The sequence below is a fragment of the Aquarana catesbeiana genome, linkage group LG04, assembly GCF_042186555.1.
Source record: "Aquarana catesbeiana isolate 2022-GZ linkage group LG04, ASM4218655v1, whole genome shotgun sequence".
In the NCBI taxonomy this organism is placed as follows: domain Eukaryota; kingdom Metazoa; phylum Chordata; class Amphibia; order Anura; family Ranidae; genus Aquarana; species Aquarana catesbeiana.
Genome location: NC_133327.1, coordinates 218,296,692 through 218,321,102, shown reverse-complemented (window position 1 = coordinate 218,321,102; position 24,411 = coordinate 218,296,692).

The window sequence follows — 24,411 nt, the reverse complement described above, 5'->3', positions numbered from 1 at the left end:
GAAGAAATGGCCTGCTCTTGCCATTTCTTCAGGGGCGGTGCCATGACTCCACTACTTACAGTATCTTTTCTGGGAGCAAATTCTGCCAGACTCTCCATAATGTTGCTTTTCCAAATTATACCTAGGCATTTGGTCATGTGATCTTCACCGAAGCAAAAAACTGGAGATTGGTTTGGCTGATCCTTCACAAAAGTCTTGTGTCTAAATGTTTAGGCTTGTCTATAAGGCAGCAGCATTGCATGAAACACAAAGTCATATTTTCACTTTAAAGTATGAATATAGGTCCACTTTAATTATACTTTTTATTTGTGAGTTCATTACCTGATGGTATATCCCTTACTATGCAGAATGAGTTGAATTGGTCATTCTATTTTGAACAAAATATATTCTTTCACTTACAATCTATAGTTTGCAAATGCCTTCTTCAAACTCTTATGTTGGGGTATGATAACTCATTACTACAATCATTTTTCTTGTTTCATAATGTGCCAAACTATGCAATAAAAATTTCACATAAAACAACAAAATCTATTTGGGAAGGCTGGCACTTATTACACACAAACATTGTTAGATAATTCTAAATATTCATATAATACCTTGATTTGATTCATGCTCTTTTTTGTCTGAAAGTTCAAGGAGCACAGCCTCCCTGTAGAATAACTTCAGAATGTGGAGCAGTTTATCAGAAATATTGGCAGGCACATCATAAAACCCCTTAGCCGTGTTAGAAGTTTAGTAAACAGACTGCACAGCTGACAGTTATCTTACTGAAGCACATTGATGGCCTATTGGCTTCCAACCTCACCAACCCACAATGAGATTATTTATGTATATATTTATTTATGTAGCAGTAATACATTTTAATATCTAAATTTAATTCAAATGATGTAACTTTTTTGGTGATCAATGATTTCCACATATCTGCAGCTGTCCATACATGGTGAGATTGGGCTGCCAGTCTTTAAAGATTTGGCCATATACTTTTCTTAAAAAAGAATTTCACTAAGCATTATTTACATCTAAACAGGAGCATGGAAATATACAGAATAGGGAGGGAGGTAATTCTGGCACTTGGCAAAATGCAGAGGGCCTGTAAGGAAAGAAAAAAATTTAAGGGATGAAAAATAGGGATGGGTAAATCTAGATACTAAATTCTGGCCATTCAAAGATATTGAGCAAGCTATTGTCAAAGAAGGGCATGGAGAGCTGAGCACTGCCACGGGGGACATTTAAGAAAGCAAAAAAGATTTTTTTAATACTATACCTTGGAAGAGGGTCCTTTTTAAGGTGACTTCAAACTGGAAAAAAAGAGTCTTGCTTTTAAACTCTTAGGATATGTTATGGAACAGTACAATTTTCACAAACAACATCAGAAATACTGTATTCTGACATCATATATTTGGAGGTGTAGCTGATTTTATACTGTTCTGCATTTGGCTTGGCTGAAATACAGCAGCAGCACCCCGGTCTCATTTATTTCAACCTCTTAGATAGTTTCAAGGTTTTTCCATGTAGTAGTAGTAGGCCTGAATTGACCTGTGAAAGTAACAGCAACAGATCAACAGATCTACAGTAAAGACTATAGGAAAGTTTACTCTTCAGTCTGCCTCTTTCACAGTGCCACACTGCATCTTTCTAAAATTGAATAAAAATTACAAAACAATGCCTCGCCCCATTCCCCTCTCTCTTCCAGTTATCCCCATTTATTTGCAAAATATGGATAACATTGACACCCGGTACGTGTTTGGTGGAAAATGTTTAGCATCAGGACAGTATGTAAGCAGCTCATCTAGGCTGCAACATAAGATGGAGAGACAAGTTATAGTGCCTTGAAAAAAGTATTCATATCCGTTAAAATTGTCCACATTTTGTCATGTTACAACCAAAAATTTAAATGTATTTTATTGGGATTTTATGTCATAGGCCAACACAAATTGGCACATTATTGTGAAGTGGAAGGAAAATGATAAACGGTTTTCAACATTTTTTACAAATAACTATCTGAAAAGTGTGGCATGCATTTGTATTCAGCCCCCTATGTCAATACTTTGTAGAACCACCTTTGGCTGCAATTGCAGCTGCAACCCTTTTTAGGTATGTCTCTACCGGCTTTGCACATGTAGAGAGTGACATTGTTGCCCTTTCTTCTTTGCAAAATAGCTCAAGCTCTGTCCGATTGGAAGGAGAGCATCTGTGAACAGCAATTTTCAAGTCTTGCCGCAGATTCTCAATTGGATTTAGGTCTGGAATTTGACTGGGCCATTCAAACACATGAATATGCACCAACAAGTGTCTGGGGAATGCCCAGGAAAAAGCCAAAGTCTACTTACCACCAGCTTGCAGACAACCAAATTGACCTATCTAACAGTAAGCGTTAAAAAAGGGGTTTAGTCCGCACGCATTTGCAAACGCATGCGTGAGCCACAGAGCCACGTCACGCCACCCTTGTATCTGTGGTCCTAACACTAAAGTATGAGTGTCCCCACAGTGGAGGCACATGCATTTAATGGATAAATGAGAGCAGGTGGCTGGAGGGGAGCCCACCCCTCCTTAAAGGTACAGGAGCACACCAAACACCCAGCAATAGCACAATGGCTGCAAAGGTGTTGGTGCACTGCTGGACCAATACAAACACTCACGTGATAACAAAAGCTTGCCACCACGCTCATTTATAGCTGGCTATCGCAGTAAGCAGCATTGGGAGGCTAAAAAAGGTACCAACAAGTGTCTGGGGAATGCCCAGGAAAAAGCCAAAGTCAAATATGCTTTGATCTAAATCATTCCACTGTAGCTCTAGCCCTATGTTTAGGGCTGATGTCCTGCCGGAAGATGAACCTCCACCCCAATCTCAAGTCTTTTGCAGACTCTAACAGGTTTTCTTCTAAGATTGCCCTGTATTTGACTCCATCTATCTTCCCATCAACTCTGATCGGCTTCCCTGTCCCTGCTGAAAAAAAGCATCCCTATAACATGATGCTGCCACCACCATGTTTCACGGTGGGGGTGGTGTGTTCAGGGTGATGTGCAGTGTTAGTTTTCTGACACATGTAGCATTTGCATTTAGGCCAAAAAGTTCAATTTTGGTTTCACCTGACCAGATCACCTTCACACCTTCACATGTTTGCTGTGTCCCCCACATGGCTTCTCGCAAACTGTAAACTGGACTTCTTATGGCTTTCTTTCAACAATTGCTTTCTTCTTGCCACTCTTCCATAAAGGCCAGATTTGTGAAGTGCACGACTAATAGTTGTCCTGTGGACAGATTCTCCCACTTGCGCTGTGGATCTCTGCAGCTCCTCCAGAGTTAGCTCTTGGCTGCTTCTCTGATTAATCCTCTCCTTGCCTGGCCTGTCAGTTTATGTGGATGGTCATGTCTTGCTATGGTTTGCATTTGTGCTATACCCTTTCCATTTTCGGATGATGGATGGAACAGTGCTCCATGAGATGTTTAAAGCGTGGGATATTTTTTTATAACCTAACACTACTTTAAATGTCTCTATAACTTTATCCTTGACCTGTCTGGTGTGCTCCTTGGCCTTTGTGATGCTGTTTATTCACTAAGGTTCTCTAACAAACCTCTAAGGGCTTCACAGAACAGCTGCTTTTATACTGAGATTAAATTACACACAGGTGGACTCTATTTACTAATTAGATGACTTCTGAAGGCAATTGGTTCCATTAGATTTTAGTTAGGGATATCAGAGTAAAGGGGGATAAATACAAATGCACGCCACATTTTTCAGATATTTATTTGTAAAATATTTTTAAAACCATTTATCATTTTCCTTCTACTTCACAATTATGTGCCACTTTGTGTTGGTCTATCACATAAAATCCCAATAAAATAAATTTACGTTTTTGGTTGTAACATGACAAAATGTGGAAAATCTCATGGGGTATGAATACTTTTTCAAGGCACTGTAGGTTTTATCTTGAAATTATTAGTAGTATTATTTGAGAGACAATATTCACAAATATTTTACAGTGGTTGAACAGTATGTAAACTGCTTGGCTAGGCCATAATATAAGATATAAGCAAGGCTTAACTTCCTGATTCCATTACCGAAGATGGTGGTAACGGTAACCGAGGACCGAGGGATGGTTCGGCCTCGGGTGCCGACATCGCAGGCGCCCTGGACAGGTAAGTGTCCTTATTTTAAAAGTCAGCAGCTGCAGTATTTGTAGCTGTAAATACGAATATTCCGCGCTTAGGACAGACACAAATAAGAACTGCAGCCCCCCAAAAAAAGGAAAACACCAAGGTGAAGTCCAAGTGCTGAAAACTCAAATAGGGGAATTGGCGCTGTTCACAAATCAGATAATTATTGCACATACATTTTTGCATGGTGAGATATTTAATAATTATTTGATTTGTGAACAGCGCCAATTCCCCTATTTGAGTTTTCAGTATTTGTAGCTGTTGACTTAAAAAAAAAAATTTGGCGGACCTCCGCTTTAAGTCACAATATAAGAGAGAGAAGAGGCAGGTTTTATCTTTAACTACTTCAAGACCAGACTGCTTCACCCCATCCTGCCCAGGTAATTTTTCAGATTTCAGTACTGTCACGCATTGAATACCAATTACTCAGTCATGCAACACTGTACCCAAATTATTTAAATAATGTTTTTGAGACACAGTCTTCTTTTGGTGTATTTAACCATCACTGTTTTTTTTATTTTTTGTAAAGGAAATAAAAAACTGAAAATGAAAAAAAAAATATTTTTTTCTTGTTTTTGTTAAAAAATTGCAAATACCCCAAATCAGTGTATATTATTTAGTCAGTGTGAGAGTTATAGAGTCTACAAACTATGGTATACTGTATATATATGGCAATTGACCAATCCTGATGTACTGAATGCATTGGGATTGGACTTCACGAGACTCTAAAATGAGAGGACAGTACATATACACTCAAAATGACCCTTTTTGGAAAGTACACAGTCCAAGGTGTTTATTAAGAGGCATGGTAGGTTTTTTGAAGTTGTACAGTAATTTGTTTGTCACAATTTTTTGACAAACTAAGAAATTAAATAATTTATTTTTCAGAAAAGTTGTCATTTTAACAAGTTATTTCTCACACACAGCATATGTATACTTACAGTTATACCCCAAAACACATTCTGCTATGGTTCCTGAGTATGGGGATTCCACATGTGTGAGACTTTTTCACCACCTAACCACATAGAGAGGCCCAACATCCAAGGAGCACCTTTAGGCTTTCTTGGGGCATAAATTACACTAATTTTCTAAATACCTATCACATTTTTGGAGGCCGTGGAGCACCAGGACATTAGAAACACCTTCAAAATGACCACGTTTTTCACAGTAAACACACCAAAGTAATTTTTTTAAGAGGCATGGTGAGTCTTTGGAAGACTTTTTTGCAACAAGTTTTTGGAAAGTTTTGAATAAGATATTTTTCGAACACAGCATGAGCAGAATAACAACACATAACATATTCTGTTACTCTCTAGTAGGGCGATGCCACATGTGTGAGTCTTTTTCACTATGTAAACTGATTATGTACTGGACTTCAGCTTAGTGTAGCATAACCTATAGCAGTTGTATTTCCTATAAGCCTTACCTATTGGTATGTGGCTACCCCCAAGGATGCCATGTTCCCTGCCCAGGAAGTACAGATGGCTTTAAGAAAGGAAGAACAAAAGAGTTTTGTGGTCCCAGGGGTGCAATTGTCAACAGGGGATGACTGGGACTGGGGTCTCGCAGGTATGTAGTTATTCTGATGTGCAGATGGGTCAGTTCAGGTGGCAGGCAGAGACATGGTCAGCAAACAGGCAGAGGATTGGTCCAAGTAGGAGACAGAAATTACTGGAACAGGCAGCAGGTAAAACTGCACTGGTGTGGCAGTGATTAGGAACACTGTTCTTGGCTGCACTAGTCTGGTGGCACTGGGACATGTGTAGCAGTGTTCAGGAACACTGTTGCTGGGTTACACTAGTCTGGTGAGATTAGCAACCAGTGTGGCAGCAATCAAGAACACTGTTGCTGACTTACACTGGTCTGGTGACACTGGGACTGGTGTGAAGACAATCAGGGACACTTGTTGGTATACACTGGTCTGGTTAAATGTGCAAGAATTTAAGCATAAAACACCCCATTCACCACAATCCTTTGTATTGCTGAGGACAATGCTGTTCTCCACAGTCCCACCCCACCCAGGGGTAAAACATCTCCCATGTAGCCTTCCCAATTTCTTCCTCCTCCTCCCTGCCAGGACATCAGCCTTTCTCCTCCTCCCCTACCTATGTTGCCTCTTCTTCCTTGGGAAGGAAGCACTAGTCCAGTCTACCAGCTCATGAAGTGTGTGCTGCAGGAGTATCATGAGAAGGATTGTAATGTCGCTGCTCACCATTTTTGTTGACTCTTTAAAAATGTCAAAATGTTGCACACATCTTGAATGATGAGCTATTATTGCAGTGAAAAGAACCCTGGCTCCCATGATCTAGAATGAGAGAAGCTAATCCAACAGTTTGGCCAAACTGGTATCACACCTATCTTTGGAAGGATGCTGCTGGAGATGGCTTGGTGAATGTCAGAGAATTCTGCAGAGGTTCAAACCTTTCGCCCTGTGACCCTCCTTCCCACTTGATATGGTGTAAGCCTCTGAAATCCCTTGTGAAACTTCCCTCCCTGTCACTAGAGATGTTGCATTAAGAATCCTGCTGGGGTGGGAAAATGCAAAAAGTAAGGAATGAAGAGGAGGATTGTGGGACTTTTGTGGTCTACTTGTTTAATGAGGTGCTGCTCCCACTGAGCTCCGTGGTGCAGAGTTATGTGTTTTCTCATGCATGTGATAGCCAAATGTCTGGTCCTTTTACCATGGCTAATAGGCTGCAGACAGAGGCTGCAGACCATAACTATATTGTCACCTGCAAATACATCATAGAAAGCTCTGTGGTCTGGCCCTGGGGATATCGGTTGGTGGCACCCATTGGCATTTCATGATCCTACACATCACTGGAACTCCAGCTTCTGGATTGTTACTGCCCCTTACTTCCCCTTTGCCCAATGTCCCCTTACTCTACAGTCATGGCATTATAATCATCACCCTCATCATCTTTTTCAGAAGCAAAAAAGTAATAAGGTGATCAAATATTTCCATTTGGGCTGTTTCCCTCAGTCTTCACCTGGTGGTGTTAGATGGGCTAGCAGATTTAGATACACTAACAAACTAAACCTGAATGCCAGCTGACACCTTTTAAGCAGTTACATCAACATTTTTTCCCCTTTTTTCTCTTTCCTATAGCTCCAACTGTTTGTGCAGACTTTACAACAAGAGGGCAAACAGAACAGTTATAATCCAATTCAATACAGAAGGAATCAGAGGGCCCTGCTCATAAGAACTTGCAATCTAAAAGTGAAGGTCAAGTGATACAAACTGTAATAACTGTGGGGAATGAGCAGTTGATAGGCAGAATTGCCTAGTCTGAGGAGAAAGGTTTTCAGGGACAGAGTAGGAGATAGTCAAACAGATTGGGATAGGGAGTTCCATAGAATGGGAGAGGCTCAGGAGAAGTCCTGGAGGTGAGCATGGGAGGGGGTAACAAAGGAGCTAAGGAGGAGCTCTTAGGAAGAACGAAGAGAACAAAAATGATTTTATTGATAAAGAAAAGTTTTGTATTATGGGAACAGTCGGAGAAGCCAACCCAAAGCAAATCAAATGTGTTCTTTTAGGCTCATGTTACTGACAAAATAATCAAGAATAGAGTATACTGTTATTATATTTTTATGATATACTTTATATTTACTTATTAAAAAACAAAATATTATAAAATCCAGGATCAACTAGTCCTAGAATGCTCTGGTTTGCAGGGTCAGAAGTGGGAATGGTGGTCGTTACACAAAATTAATGAATGATAATACTTTTAAACAGAAATCGATAAACATCACATGAAATAGTAAACATGCAAAATGCAAGCAACATAAAATGATATAGAAATGCTTAAAACAAATCTCCGATTTTTTTTTAAAGAATAGCTTTATATGTGCAAAACTTTGTCTGTTTATTCTTTCTTGTCTTATCATTATAGAGTTTTCCTTTATATCACATTTGTTTAGAAAGTAGCACACACTCAGGCTTTTTGTGGCTGTTCAGAAGTTCGTAAAGTATCTTAAACAATTTTATAATTATTTTTTAAACCACTATACTTTATTGTGCAGATTTGCCAGAATTTACATCTTGCAATCGATGGATGCCTGATTCTGTAATGTGCATTGTAGTTTTCTTTGATCTCAGACTTTTTATAATTGCAGCCAGAACTCAATTACAAAACCCGGAGGAACAGAAAGTAGAGGTGTTACCCATGGCAACCACACTGCAGCTGTCTTTTTGCTGGAAAAAAAATAGATTATTTATCTAATCTCCATACTGCCAGTTTAACTTATTTAAAAATTTTAGCTGGTTGTGCTTTTTAAGATGACTTTATGTTTTTTGAAACTATTTAAAATGAACATTTTGGTGGAATGTTTGACTTCAATTATACTTCCTTGTGGATGTACATGGTTCATCTCTCGGGAGGATTATACCTCAGTGAATCTGGCCCATACAAGGTAATGCCTATTTTAACTTGCATGTACAGAAGTGGAACTGAAGAGATTAACTTGTGTTTGACCTACTTCAGCTCTTCTGGTAATGAGGGGTACAATAGCACAGAATTAATCTCTCTCAATTTGTTGCTCTCAGGGGTGCTGCAAAGTTTTAAAGGTTTAGATTTGTGAGCAACTCCTGTTGTGATGAATACTCTCGAAAAGCACCGGAACTCTTTAGAACCCTGTGTCCTTTTGCAGTTATTGTCAAAAATGGCCACAAATGTAATGTGAACATTTCTTTCATGATATGTAATAAGTTCCTCCTAATCAATATGATTGCCTATGAATTAGTGGAGTAATATAAGATCTTGAGAAATACATTATGAACCTGATTTACTAGGAAAATAGCTTGTTTGCTTTCAAAGTAAAATTTCCCTCTGCAAAGTAAACTTTCTTTTAACTTAGTGAATGAGCTGAAGTTGTGCTATCTTCAATCATTCAATCATGTGCAAGCAAAAATCCATTTTTATTTTTTTTCCCTTGCACATAATAAAGTATTCTCTGCAACGTGAAATTTCATTTTGTTCTACCTTGTTCACAAAGAAGAGTCCCTGTGAAAAGTAATTATTCACTTAAAAGGGAATGTGCTCTACTGCTTCAGTAAGTAAACCCCAGTGTGTCATGCATTTCTCTGATGCCGTGTACACACGATTGGAAATTCCGCCAGCAAAACTCCGATGAGAGATTTTTGTTGGAAAATGCGACCATATGTATGCTCCATCGGTCTTTTGCTGGCGGAATTTCAGCCAGCAAAAGATTGATAGTATGTTCTCTATTTTTGGTCAGGAAAAGTTCCTATCCGAAAATGCAATTGTCTGTACAAATTCCGCCGCACAAAATTCCTACGCATGCTCGGAAACAATTCGACGCATGCTCGGAAGCATTAAACTTCATTTTCTCGGCTCGTCGTAGTGTTGTACGTCACCACATTCTTGACGGTCGAAAGTTCAGAGAACTTTTGTGTGACCGTGTGTATGCAAGGCAAGCTTGAGCGGAATTCCGTTTTTTCGATGGAAAATCTGCTTGTGTGTACGCGGCATGACAGTTTTCTACAAGAGCCATATACCATACACACACACAAAGATAACCCGATTAAATACAAAAATCAGTTTTTAAAAGATGGTTTCATTTATTAAGGAAAAAAAGCTGTCCAAACCTGCCTGGCTTTATGTGAAAAAGTAATTGCCCCCTAAACCTAATAACTGGTTGTGCCACCCTTGAGGGCAACAACTGCATTTAAGCATTTGCAATAACTGACAATGAGTCTTTCACATTGCTGTGGAGCAATTTTGGCCCACTCTTCTTTGCAGAATTGTTTTAATTCAGCCACATTGGAGGGTTTTCTAGCATGAAAGGTCTGTATAAGGTCATGATACAGCATCTCAATTGGATTTAAGTCCAGGCTTTGACTAGGCCACTCCAAAACCTAAATTTTGCTTTGTTTGAACCATTTGGAGGTGGACTTGCTGTTGAGTTTCAGATCATTGTCCAACTGCATAACCCAAGCGCACTTGAGCTTGAGGTCACAAACTGATGGCCGGACATTCTCCTTTAGGATTTTTTGGTAGAGCTCAGAATTCATGGTTCCATCAGTTATGGTAAATTGTCCAGGCCCTGAAGCTGCAAAGCAGCCCCAGACCATCACGCTACCACCACCATGTCTGACTACTGGTATGATGTTCTTGTTATGAAATGCTGTATTAGTTTTATGCCAGATGTAATGGGACGCACACTTTCCAAAAAGTAAAATGTATATATATATATATATATATATATATATAGTGTGTATACAGTATATGTACACTGTACACTATATTGTCAAAACTATTGTGACACCTGCTGCACATTAACTTTAATGGCATCCCAATCTTAATCCGTTGGGTTCAATGTTAAAAAACTTGTTCTTTATTGGGCAAGACCCACCAAAATGACAATCTGGGGGTCAGGTTTACCACAATAAGGTGTTTAGTGAAACAGGACTTATGCTAATCCTGTGTGTGCTAGTTAATTATATTAACAGAATATGTGTATCTGTAAAGTGATCACCAGTGTGGTCACATCTATAAGGTGTCTATTTCTACATAAAGAAAAACCCAGTAGAACACACAATAGAATCAGATGTGTAAACTACAAAGAGGGTATCTCTGTGAGATCGTATCTGTAGGGTGTCTATTTAAACAAAGGAAGAGACACAATAAAACATAAATTAAAAATCAACTGTGTAAAACACCAAGATTGTAGATATACATATAGTACGTTCATAGATAAATCTGCATATCTTTTTAACAACCCTTAACAGGGAACATACTAGTGCATAAATCCTGAGTTGAAATGTGCAACTCTATAACAATTGAAGTGAAACAGCATTCATGCTAATAGTGTTGTTACCGTAGCTTAAAATTATATGTAATGATAAAGTAAAAGTCCAAAAGAAGTCCTCAAGACTTATATCTGAAGACTTGACCAATAAGGCTTCCACTGAAATCCAAAAGTGGTTCCCGTGTAATCTGATGATCAAACTTGTAATGTGGATAGGGATAGGTGAAAAATACCCTTACCGGAGATGGTGGACTCACCAGCCAGCGGCTTAGGAGTCGAACAGGCTTATGGTAGAGCAGATAGTGGTGGATGTAGTACTGTGTCCTCGGCAGGTGGAGACGACAGGAGATGAAGTCACTCAAAGAACGGCCTCCTATGGTCCTACTGGTCACCGGGCTTCACGGTATAGAATGATACCGCTAATCGGTACTTGGTCCTTCATGCAGACCCTCAGATGGAAGAGTTAAAAGAAAAAACTTCCACATAGTGTGAGACTGCTTTCCAAAAACTTTAATAAAAGTTTTGCAATAAAAGAAGCACTCTGGCTCATAGACAACAACAGAGACCAGGTACAAAATACATAAAAATGAGTAAAATAAGTGCTTAATTCTATTGTGACAAGACAGGCATATCAAACCCGACGCGTTTCATCCACAAGGACTTCAACTGGGGTATATGGGGTTTCACTAAACACCTTATTGTGGTAAACCTGACCCCCAGATTGTCATTTTGGTGGGTCTTGCCCAATAAAGAACAAGTTTTTTAGCGCCACACTTTATCTATTTTCACTACACACTCACAATTAGTCTGATTGTTGTGTTGGCTGCTCCCTACTTTTCGGATTGGCGCAATATTATTTTTCATTTTTTATCCGTTGGGTTCAATACTGAGTTGGCCCACCCTTTGCAGCTAACAGCTTCCCTTTGGGAAGGCTGTTCACAAGGTTTAAGAGTGTGCCTATGGGAATGTTTGACCATTTTTCCAGAAGCGCATTTGTGAAGTCAGATACTGTTGTTGGACGAGAAGGCCTGGCTTGAAGTTTCCACTCTAATTCATCCCAAAGATGTTCTATCGGGTTGAGGTCAGGACTCTATGCAGGCCAGTCAAGTTCCTCCACCCCAAACTCACTCATCCATGTCTTTATGGTCCTTGCTTTGTGCACTTGTCCAAATAATTTGGTGGAAAAGCAATGAACAGCTTGCTTATGCTTGTGATCTGCGATTGGCTACAGCTAATCACATGGTACAGATAGCCAGGTACAATATGATTGCTATGGGCCAATCACAGATTACAACAGTGACCAGGCTGTTCATGAATGGAAATCCATTCTTGACAGGTTGTTTACATTGTTATCATGGGATTTCTATGACCAATCATAGCAATCATATGATACCAGGTTACTGGTAGGACATGACTGACGCCTGCACAAGCCCATACATACCGGCAAGGATTTTCTACTACAGACAAGCTTTCATCTATCACTTTTCACATACAATATTAGCAGCGATCCTGCACAGGCATTTGCCTCATAAATCATTTCCAGGATTAGCATCCAACACCTTGTTAATCATCCTAGCTAGTCCTTCAATTCCTCTCCAGGCGATTTGGTCCCATCAAACAATTTGTTTTTAAAACATCCTGTATATGCCCCCTGCAGACATAGATACGGTGCGGCTTTCCCTCTCCTCGGCCGGGGTACCCCCGTTGGGCCACCCCTGAGTGTCTGGCCTTCGGATTCTCATTTACACAAACTAGCTCTCACCATTCCCTGAGGAAGCCAATGCTTTGGCGAAACATGTAGGAAACTGAGGTTTTGTTTCAAAGGCCGTCCACCCTTGGCCCACCCTACTGCATTTTGGTCATGTATTTTATATATGTTTATCTCAGCCAATGATTTTATTTTTTCCTATATGTATCGAATTCTAAAATTTGTGAAATAAAGTATTTTTGGATTTTTACACCTGCTACCTTACTTTTTTACCTTGGCTTTCTTTGGCACCGTGATAATCCCTTATTCTCTCTTTTTGACCAATTATCAATATAATTTGGGATGAGGTGCTGTATCCAACTTAACCTATCTAGCCACACCCTCATTTTCATGTGATCACTATGATTTGAAGAGAAGAGACAGAATCATGTATACATATTTTATATATATATATATATATATATATATATATATATATATATATATATATATATATATACATATACACACAGTGGGGACGGAAAGTATTCAGACCCCCTTAAATTTTTCACTCTTTGTTATATTGCAGTGATTTGCTAAAATCATTTACGTTCATTTTTTTCCTCATTACACAGCACCCCATATTGACAGAAAAACACAGAATTGTTGACATTTTTGCAGATTTATTAAAAAAGAAAAACTGAAATATCACATGGTCCTAAGTATTCAGACCCCTTGCTGTGACACTCATATATTTAACTCAGGTGCTGTCCATTTCTTCTGATCATCCTTGAGATGGTTCTACACCTTCATTTGAGTCCAGCTGTGTTTGATTATACAGATTGGACTTGATTAGGAAAGCCACACACCTGTCTATATAAGACCTTACAGCTCACAGTGCATGTCAGAGCAAATGAGAATCATGAGGTCAAAGGAACTGCCTGAAGAGCTCAGAGATAGAATTGTGGCAAAGCACAGATCTGGACAAGGTTACAAAAAAGTTTCTGCTGCACTTAAGGTTCCTAAGAGTACAGTGGCCTCCATAATCCTTAAATGGAAGACGTTTGGGATGAACAGAACCCTTCCTAGAGCTGGCCGTCTGGCCAAACTGAGCTATCGTGGGAGAAGAGCCTTGGTAAGAGAGGTAAAGAAGAGCCCAAAGATCACTGTGGCTGAGCTCCAGAGATGCAGTCGGGAGATGGGAGATAGTTGTAGGAAGTCAACCATCACTGCAGCCCTCCACCAGTCGGGGCTTTTTGGCAGAGTGGCCTGACGGAAGCCTCTCCTCAGTGCAAGACACATGAAACCTGCATGCAGTTTGCTTAAAAACACCTGAAGGACTCCGAGATGGTGAGAAATAAGATTCTCTGGTCTGATGAGACCAAGATAGAACTTTTTGGCCTTAATTCTAAGCGATATGTGTGGAGAAAACCAGGCACTGCTCATCACCTGTCCAATACAGTCCCAACAGTGAAGCATGGTGGTGGCAGGATCATGCTGTGGGGGTGTTTTTCAGCTGCAGGGACAGGATGACTGGTTGCAATCGAGGGAAAGATGAGTGCAGCCAAGTACAGGGATATCCTGGATGAAAACCTTCTCCAAAGTGCTCAGGACCTCAGACTGGGCCAAAGGTTTACCTTCCAACAAGACTATGACCCCAAGCACACAACTAAAATGATGGAGTGGCTTCACAACAAATCCATGACTGTTCTTGAATGGCCCAGCCAGAGCCCTGACTTAAACCCAATTGAGCATCTCTGGAGAGACCTAAAAATGGCTGTCCATCAACGTTTACCATCCAACCTGATAGAACTGGAAAGGATCTGCAAGGAGGAAGGGCAGAGGATCCCCAAATCCAGGTGTGAAAAACCTGTTGCATCCTTCCCAAAAAGACTCATGGCTGTATTAGATCAAAAGGGTGCTTCTACTAAGTACTGAGCAAAGGGTCTGAATACTTAGAAACATGTGATATTTCAGTTTTTCTTTTTTAATAAATCTGCAAAAATGTCAACATTTCTGTGTTTTTCTGTCAATATGGGGTGCTGTGTGTACATTAATGAGGAAAAAAAGAACTTAAATGATTTTTGCAAATGGCTGCAATATAATAAAGAGTGAAAAATTTAAGGGGGTCTGAATACTTTCCTTACCCACACTATATTACCAAAAGTATTGGGACGCCTGCCTCTCCAGAGGAGACATTGCTGGAAGTGGCAGCAGAGGAGAAACTGCCTGTGGATTGCCGCACAGTGGCATACACTGTGACTGCGTATTACCCCTGCAGGGGTTAAAGAAGCTGGTGAGTGTCTGCATGATCACAAGACACGAGCACCTGGTCACCAAGATTAATATAGGCAGTGGATGCATGTATGAATACACTTGCCTAAGTGCACAGAAATATCAAGATCTTCACTTAAGCTGCACCGAGTACCAGTCACCATTTATCTATTCAATCTATTTAGCATTTCTCAAGTTTGATAAAGACTTTTTATATATAATTTTATGTGGTTGAAAAACTTTTTGCTAGTATAGTCACTTTGGATGTCTAGAATCAGACACTTCTCTTGGGTTGACCCCCCCACCCCACTCCTCCTCTCCCCCCCCCACTTCCCACCTACTCACAGCTGGTCATTTTGTTCAATTTGCTTATATGCGATTTTGTTTATATGTGATTTAGTTTACATGCGATTTTGTCTATTCACATGGTAATTTGGTATATACGATTCACAGGGTATTCCTAATACCTAGGACAGCGCCACACCCACACATTAACCTTTTATTCACCTTTTGTTTTTTTAATCTTGGTGGAAATTACATCTGTGGAGGCAGCAGTCCAGTCCTTTATGCGGTTTTCCCCCTTTTTTTCCATTTAATATTCTGTTCCGTTGCGCGGATACACCACTCTTATCTCGTTATTTTCAGGGGTTGGGCTTGGCCCCTTAGTTCCAATGAAGGGAACTCTTAAGGCGTCAGCATACCAAGACATTTTGGACAATTTTGTTTTGGGGGTGGCCCCTTCCTGTTGCAACTACTTCATCAAGAATAATAAATAAGAAAATAACAGCTTAAAATAAACTTAAACTGCAAAGTTTACCACCTAGTTTAAATTTTTCTGGAATCATATCACTGAACAAAGTATGGTCGGTTTTTATGGGTAGTTACATTTTGTTCTTTGCCTTATTGAATATTTGTTTATTAGCAGTTAAAACATTGGTTATGTTTTAATACAAAATCAGGAATGTAAAGTTTCTCTGGACTAGGATTTCCTGAGATACCATGACAAAACTCGCTATCCTACAAATGGAGGGGGGGCAAACAGAATAGATTTATTCAAAATTACTTCATCCCATGGCTTTGCCAAACCACAGACTTGGTATGGAAAATTAAGTGTGGGAATGTGCTTACTTCGGCTACAGAAGAAATAAATCTCAACTTTGCTATAAGTAGATGGTTTCAGACAGGCAAGGTTTATACTAAAGACATTTTAGGAAAAAAGCAGCATGGTGGGCTTTTAATGAAGGGCGACATAGTTGCTTGGAGATTATCACTATAGGCTCAAGCCACAAAGCTTTAACATGAAGTTGAGGCTCCCTAATTTAGCCATGTGACTGCAAGTTTTAAACTTTTTTGGACTGAATTTTTCAAATACGTGTACTTACCATAGTGTTTTAGCTTTGTGAAGTGCAACATATTTGATTTGAACCTTCCCTAAAAGAAATACAGGAGTATCCACAGTTGAGCTCCTTCTAAAAATGCTTGTTGTCTGGCACTGTCTTCAATAGTTTGTGAATCACTGACCTGATAAAATCATGTTATAAGTAATCACTGACTGCAGTCAGAACTCTATATATGTATGATTGTTCTTGCTCTATGACTCAGAAAAGAACTAAAAGTACTGCCTCAGCAGAGTCAACAATGGCTTCTGAGATACTTTTAAGTACTGGTTTCTTTCAATTACCTGCCTAGCTTGGTGTACAAGACTATATTTAGCACAATAAAATATAAGCCAAGCTTCACTAAGGCCTCATATGAAAAACTACAAAGAGAACTGAACAAAAAGGAACATCAGCGTTCTGTGTGAAATATGTTAGCACTAAATAATCATATAACTTAAAAACAAATGTACATTGTTATCATTAGATGTATATTTCTCTTTCCTATCTGCCTGCCTGTCTTGCAGTATTGCATGTGTAATTTAAAAATTGTCTTAAGAACTTGGCATTAGATACATGCTTAAATAAATGTTTAATGGAAGTTTGGTATGTGGTCAAGAAATGGCAGGAAAATGGATTCCTTCTTGCAAAGACCATCAAACCAGATCTTTGCCGTACTCTTCTGTGGAATATGGTCATCATCACGGACTGCTCTGTTGCACTGGGATATTTTGTTAGCAGTGGCTTCCTGCTCTCAAGACTTTGGCATTTCTGTTTCAGCAGCTGCCAAAATTGTCAACACCGATCTGTCAGAAGGGATTTCTCCTGGCAAAACTTTGAAGCTACTTTTTGACATCTCCAGCAAACTAATTGTTGTCTCCTGCCTGGATAGGTCCTAACGAGTTAGTGTCTTCTCAAGAGATGAAGAAGAAAGGACTTATAAAATCAATTTACTAGGCTGTTATGTGTTATTATCATCCAAGACAAAAACTTGTTGAAGACAGGACGTAACATAGAAGAAGTCTCTGAGAAAAGGTTACAGAACATCCATCTTCCCTCCTCTTCTAATTGTGTCTTTTCTTTGCTCATTTTAATACCCACTTCCCCCTTGCTTAAAGACACTTTATGACAAGCATTGTATTCTTCTTTGGATAAAGGGAACCCTTTTTATATAGCAGTCTGTGAGTGACAGTGGGAATGGGCCCAATTGCCACTAGGACTTTAGGCAATAAATCATCTCCTACTCGCATCAGCTGACTGGACAACACCCACTTACAGGGTCTGTAAGTTCTTTAAAGTGTGAATTAGATTCCTTAGTCCAAATTCTTTGCTCTGCTTCCAAAAGCTCAGCAAATGGAGAATTCAGATTACAAATTTCAGATGAGGGGGAAGTAATGTTCTTATGGTTTTGCTAAGCAATATTTCCTGTGCTTTTGATTAAGCAACAGTGACTAGCAGAAAGATTTGCATATAAATCTTTTACATTGTAAAAGACCTGTTCCCTCTCCCTCCTAAATGACATATTAAAGTATATATCATATTGTGCGGTCGTAAATGTAGTCTAGATGATCAAATACAATGGGTTTTGATTTTGAAATATTAGACATAAAATGTAAATATATTTCTGACAAAGTTATGGATGTAGTTTATTCTTTGCAGATTTCCTAGATGAAAGTCAGTCTCCACAGTGCATTGTCAGTGCGTCATGGAAAATGACAGTGAAGTCTTTCTCAGTTTAAGTATGCGAAAAACCTGCCTATAAACTAAGCTGAACAAATAGTGTGTCAGATCAGTGTAACAGGAAAAAGCATTTCAATGATAACATGAAAGATGCTTTATAGATTATGTGCTATCAGGTGGAAGTTATTTATTAACTGATGAATCACGTTGAAAACAAAGGATTGTTAAGGATGAGTTTTTAGATTTAAAGAGCTTTATAAGGTCAAAAAGGGACACGGTTATACATGTCTACAACACTTTTCTTTCATTGATTTTTTTTAATGCCATTAAAGATTCTGTTCAACAAATTATCTTGTGTTATGGTAATTCTGGTTGATGATGGACAAAAAAACTCTGGATGATTCCTGCTTGGCTTCTCATAAAAATATAAAGCACTTTCTTGATGTCAGGAAGAAAAACTGGAATGACATTGGGGTTTACACAGTGAATTAGTTATGTTCCATTGACTTCTGTATTTGGTGGAATGAGAGGTAAGTAGAAAATCTATAAGCACTCTACTGTCTGCTCCTTTGCAGATCATTTTTTGTTTGCTTTTATTAGTAGTACATCTTTTTTTCCCTGCTCATTCTGTCGCTCCTTAGTTTATGTGACCATAGACAACCTTTTATATAGAATATATTTTAGAAGGGTGCAGAAATGGTATGGAAGCCTCATTTTTCTCACAGGTCTGTAATTTTATGATAACGATTATTGTAGAAACACATCAGTCATTTGTGATCCCGTACACATTTTTGTTAAATAATACTTGATAAAGAAATTAACACTTGATTGAACAGACACTTTCACTCTTTGATGCTTGATGTTCTGGAACTGAAAAGGATGCTGAGGAGCGTGTCACATTTTTCTCTTAAGTGAAAAGAAAGAAAATCTGCAATGGTGAATGATATCATTTCGCAAAAACAGGATAAGGGAGATAAATCCAGGCCAACAGCTCAGGCTTGTAACCTAACAGCTATCATAAATAATCAAAACCTATTTGGGACTTGAAGATAGGACATTAGAGGCTATTTACACTAGTAGAGTGATGCCATCGATCAGTTACAGCAAGCCCCAAATAGGACTCCTATGATGTCACTGTTATTTATGGTCCACAATGGTATTAAAACTATCAGAGTTTTTTATATTACGTATTAATTTTAAATTTTGACCTCTGTCTGTCTTTCTATCTCTATGTAACTTTGCTAAAATGTGTACTTTATATATTTTTTTATTCACTAGAAAACAAACTAATTGGGTAAAGCAATAGGTTAACTGGGTGCAGCGGTATAATTAGCCTGAACTCCATTGTGCTTACTTACTAAAGGAGTTGAGAATTTTCACACAATCATGTGAATATTTACTGTATATTTTCATGTGCAGATAAAGAAGGTAGAATGTAATTGTCATGTGATTGGACAATCGAAGAAATTATTCATATAATCTATTATGTGAAGAGTCTCAGCTGCTTTAGAAAAACAGTTTCCATATGTCTGGAACTATAGTGGACTTATTTCATAGCTGAAAAAGTGGTCAAAATGAAGCAAACTCATACCAACCAATCAGAAGTGCTCTTTTAGCAATCCAAATCCGGTAACCTGGAGTCTAATTGATTGCCATTAGTTAGCATTGCCGATCGTTTTTTTCCTGTAAATAAAAAGTGCAATTTGGACACAAGGAGGAAAAATCATAATGCTTAGGCACCATGCTGCCTTTTTTTCTCTTTTTATACTTATGCTGCGTACACACGATTGGAAATTCTGCCAGCAAAACTCTGATGAGAGCTTTTTGTCGGAAAATGCGACTGTGTGTATGCTCCATCAATCTTTTGCTGGCGGAATTCCAGCCAGCAAAAGATTGAGAGCATGTTCTCTATTTTTCAGTCGGGAAAAGTTCCTATCCGAAAATTCGATCGTCTGTACAAATTTCGACGTGCAAAATTCCTACACATGTTTCGGAAACAATTCGACACATGCTCAGAAGCAATTAACTTCATTTTCTCGGCTTGTTGTAGTGTTGTGCATCACTGCGTTCTTGACGTTCGAACGTTCAGAGAACTTTCGTGTGTATGCAAAGCAAGCTTGAGTGGAATTCCGTCGGAAAAAACTTGGATGGTGTGTACGGGGCATGAGCTGTATTGTTCACCCCTCTTCTGAAGAGAGAGTCTGTAACTTCATATACTCATATGTTTTATTAAGCCTGATTTTAGAGCATGAAAGATTCATTTATCTCAAACAGCTGTTTTAATATGTTAATGATTACCCAGTTTGGCTAATTCAATAACAATGTTCATTTTGGTAAACCTTCCTTTTATCCCTCTTGCATGATAGAGCTGATGGGGCCCTCTATTTTTGTTGATGTGTCCTAATGTTTCTGATAAAAGCATAATGTATGACAGTGCTTGGACATTTGGTTTCTTGCAATTGATATTACAGGCACATTGCTCTGTTATGTACACACAGGAGCCAAGAGGGTATGCAATGTATATTATACCTTGGCCTTAGAAACAGGATCACATGCTGTGTACTAACAAACAGAACCTCGATGCTAGTCACATTCATGGGTTGATTCCAGCATTCCTCATGAATAATAGTAAAGTAAAAGCAGCATGAATAGTAATACTCCTTGTGCCATGCAACATTTGCTCTCTAAATAGTAGTAGTTTGCCTAATAAAATGATTCAAGTATTTATATAAAAAGTGTAACACCTTGCGCACTTTTAGTGTGTTCAGCCATTTGACACTTTTATTTGTCAAATAAAACAGAAATGCCAAAACATGCAGTATTCTTAGGCTGGGCATAAACATATAGAATTCTTTTTTGTTCAGCCTGTGGACTGAAAAAAAAAATCCAACAGATCCCTTTATCCATGCTAACAGTGTAGACGGCTGAAATTCCCACTGTGCTCTGTTGTATTCCCACTGTGCTCTGTTGTATTGCTGGCTGTCAGAATACCCTAACAGTGCCTGCATATACATTATTGCAATTTTCCCCCAGCTCCTTCACCAAAAAGTCAGTTAAAAATCGACATATGTTGATCTGGGTATTGTCAACATGGTCACCCACAGAACAAATTTCAGGTGCTTTAGCATGAATTGGCTTAAATTCGATATGTGTGTGGCCAGCTTTAGTCACTTATAATTCCACGATAGATAGATAGATAGATAGATAGATAGATAGATAGATAGATAGATAGATAGATAGATAGATAGATAGATAGATAGATTATTTTGTGGGTCAACTTGGGCCAGCAATTTAAAAAGGAAAAATTGAAGATACATAATTTATGCAACTACATATCCTGAGATGTTTAGTTCTTGCTGCTTGTCTCCCCTTCTTTCACAATCTGGTCTTGCTGTCTCTAGGTTTGCAGTCTTCTCTTCCTGCTCTTATAGGTTTGCTGCTCCCTGCTACCCATGCTTTTCAGTTTGACTTTACTGCCTCTTTCCCTCCCTTCTTCATAATCCAAGTTTGCTGTCTTTTTTTGTCCCTGTACCTCAACTCAGTTTCACTGTCTTTTCTTTCATGTTTTCTCTAAAATAAGGTCTTGCTGCCCCCCCCCCTCCAAAAAAAAAAAAATAAAGTAATCCAGTCCTCTTACCTATTTCCTTCCACCAACTTTTGCAGCCAAATTGGGGCAACACCACTTTCTACAGGGCAGCCGCAAAGGGTACATTTTGACTTTGGGTCTATTTGACCACATTCTTAAATAAATGTAAGAGAATTTATGATAAAACATATTGGCTACTTATTCTTCTCTGTTCTGGATAGGTGCCACCCGAAAAGTATTTTTTCATTTTGTCACTGACAACATATGTAGTATTCAAGTATTAAAGGCATTGGAATGATGAGAATTCTTTATGATAAGGATATTTTATTCAGTGTTTTATTAAAGTGAATCCATGTCATTTTTACAGAGTAATGCCCTGTACACACGGTCGGACATTGATCGGACATTCCGACAACAAAATCCTTTGATTTTTTCCGACAGATGTTGGCTCAAACTTGTCTTGCATACACACGATCACACAAAGTTGTCGGAAAATCCGATCATTCAGAACGCGGTGACGTAAAACACGTACGTCGGGACTATAAACGGGGCAGTAGCCAATAGCTTTCATCTCTTAATTTATTCTGAGCATGCGTGGCACTTTGTGCGTCAGATTTGTGTACACACGATCGGAAATTCCGGCAACGGATTTTGTTGTCGGAAAATTTTATAGCAAGCTCTCAAACTTTGTGTGTCAGAAAATCCGATGGAAAATGTGTGATGGAGCCCACACAAGGTCGGAATTTCCGACAACAAGGTCCTATCACACATTTTCCGTTGGAAAATCCGACCGTGTGTATGGGGCATAACAGTCATTTTTATCTGTTCCTAAGAACTTTACAATTAGTTACAGAATGTACTGTACTGTATATGTGATATTGCTCTTCACAGTAAATCATGTCTTTTAAGGCAATAACCACCTTTCACTCAAGTCCCCCTACTAGTTTTTTAAATGTGCTAGGCAGCCTCACTAATCTATAAAGAGGCACATCATTTAGAAGGGCCAAGCTCAACTTTTATAGGAAAAGTTAAGATTTGCATACAGACTTTGTCTATATCTCTAGATCTGCTGTTTTTATATACATATTTTGTTAGATTTACTTTAATAGCCTTGGACCCTGGGTTCAGTTTCTACAGATATTTATATGCATGTTATCTACTATATATTGTATCCATATTTTTGGGTGGTTCTACTAGATTGTTTCCTCCTATAATCCCAAAACATACTGGCAAATTACTTGGCTGGCATCCATAGTACATTGGTTGTACTATGTGTGATTATGTGACTGTTTTAGGGATATGACATTGCAATTCTTTCAGGGACAGAGACTAAGTGATTTAACATGCAGAAACTAAGTTGGATAAAAGACATATTGACATAAGAGAACTATATCCATGTTTAAACTTCAATACTGGGCACTTTCATCCCCCTTCCTGCCCACTTCAGAGCCCTGTGCCATAAACTGTGGCTCCCGCATGCATGTGCGGGAGTGACATCATTGTGGCTCTGGCCACTCACACAGCATGAGTCTGCGAACCCGGAAGGAAGATGGGTGAAGATGGGAGCAGCTGCAGTGGTGACAGCTCAGTGCTGGAAGCCCAGTGCTGCCTTTACCTCGCAGGGTACAAAATAAAATAAAAAACGTCCAGCGGTTTGCTACTGCTTTAAATGCAGTCAACAGCTGTTTTGAGATATGCTTATCAGTTAGGTAATCCCTGCAGAACTCTAATGCAGGTAGAATATGTAAAATATTGCAGACCCCATGGTGATTTTGAATAAGCCTACTGTAAGGCATACTTTTATGCAATGCTTTCCCTAGTAGAGGGCAGGCAGTTAATCCTTTGTGAGAACAAAGTGTCAGCAATTGTCAGTTCTAGCCAGCAACCATTTGGAGAAGGCATGCAGATTCAGTGAGACAACAGGCGAGCATGTGGTCCTTTCCTGACGCCCAAAAGGAAGCCCAAAAAGTAAGGGGGTAGCAAAGTTTGTGGGATAGGAAATAGGTTGTTAAAAATGAAGAGCTTTCTTTCTGTAAAAATGTTAATGAGAAGCAGAGAAGGGTTTTCGGTACCTACAAGCATTTCCTCTCCTTTGTTGGTTACTATAAATTCAGATTGTACTTTATTTAAAATGTTAACAAATACATTTAGGTTGATGAAAAAACAATATTTAAATATCTTACCGTAAAGTTTGTTATAAATTGCCCTTTTGCCATCCCTACATTTAAGGCATAGGCAGCAGGCTGCAGAGAAGGGCCGTTGCTAACTAGGTGAGAACAGTGGTCTCTCTACAGCAGTCCATCACCCCCCTTCCCTCCTTCAGCAAACTTACACTTCCTGCCGATTAGAAAGCTCCAACTCAGCAGGGGTCATATTGGACTGCTGATCTCATACAGCATTGGTCCTTCTTTGGAGCCTGCTGTCTATGCCTTATATTTTGGGCTTGTTCTGGGGGTGATTTACATCAAATCTAAAAATAAGACATTTTAACATATGACTTTTTCCATCACCTTCATTTCATATAGAAGTGGACGAAGTGATCTGGATAGCCGCACACCGGACAGATAACAAGTGCCTTTATTAATAAATCTGGATCATGGAATACACAAGAACTGTGACAGGGACATACAGGAATCATCTGACGTGTTTCACACTCTATAGAGCTATGAATAAGCACTTGTCATAAGTGTGAAATGCGTCAGCTGATTCCTGTACGTCCCTGTCACAGTTCTTGTGTATTCCATGATCCGGATTTATTAATAAAGGCACTTGTTATCTGTCCGGTGTGTGGCTATCCAGATCACTTCGTCCACTTCCATTCATTCCAGCATTAGCCAGCACCTGGGGCTCTTTCCACTCGGAGGATTTGAATTCTTAC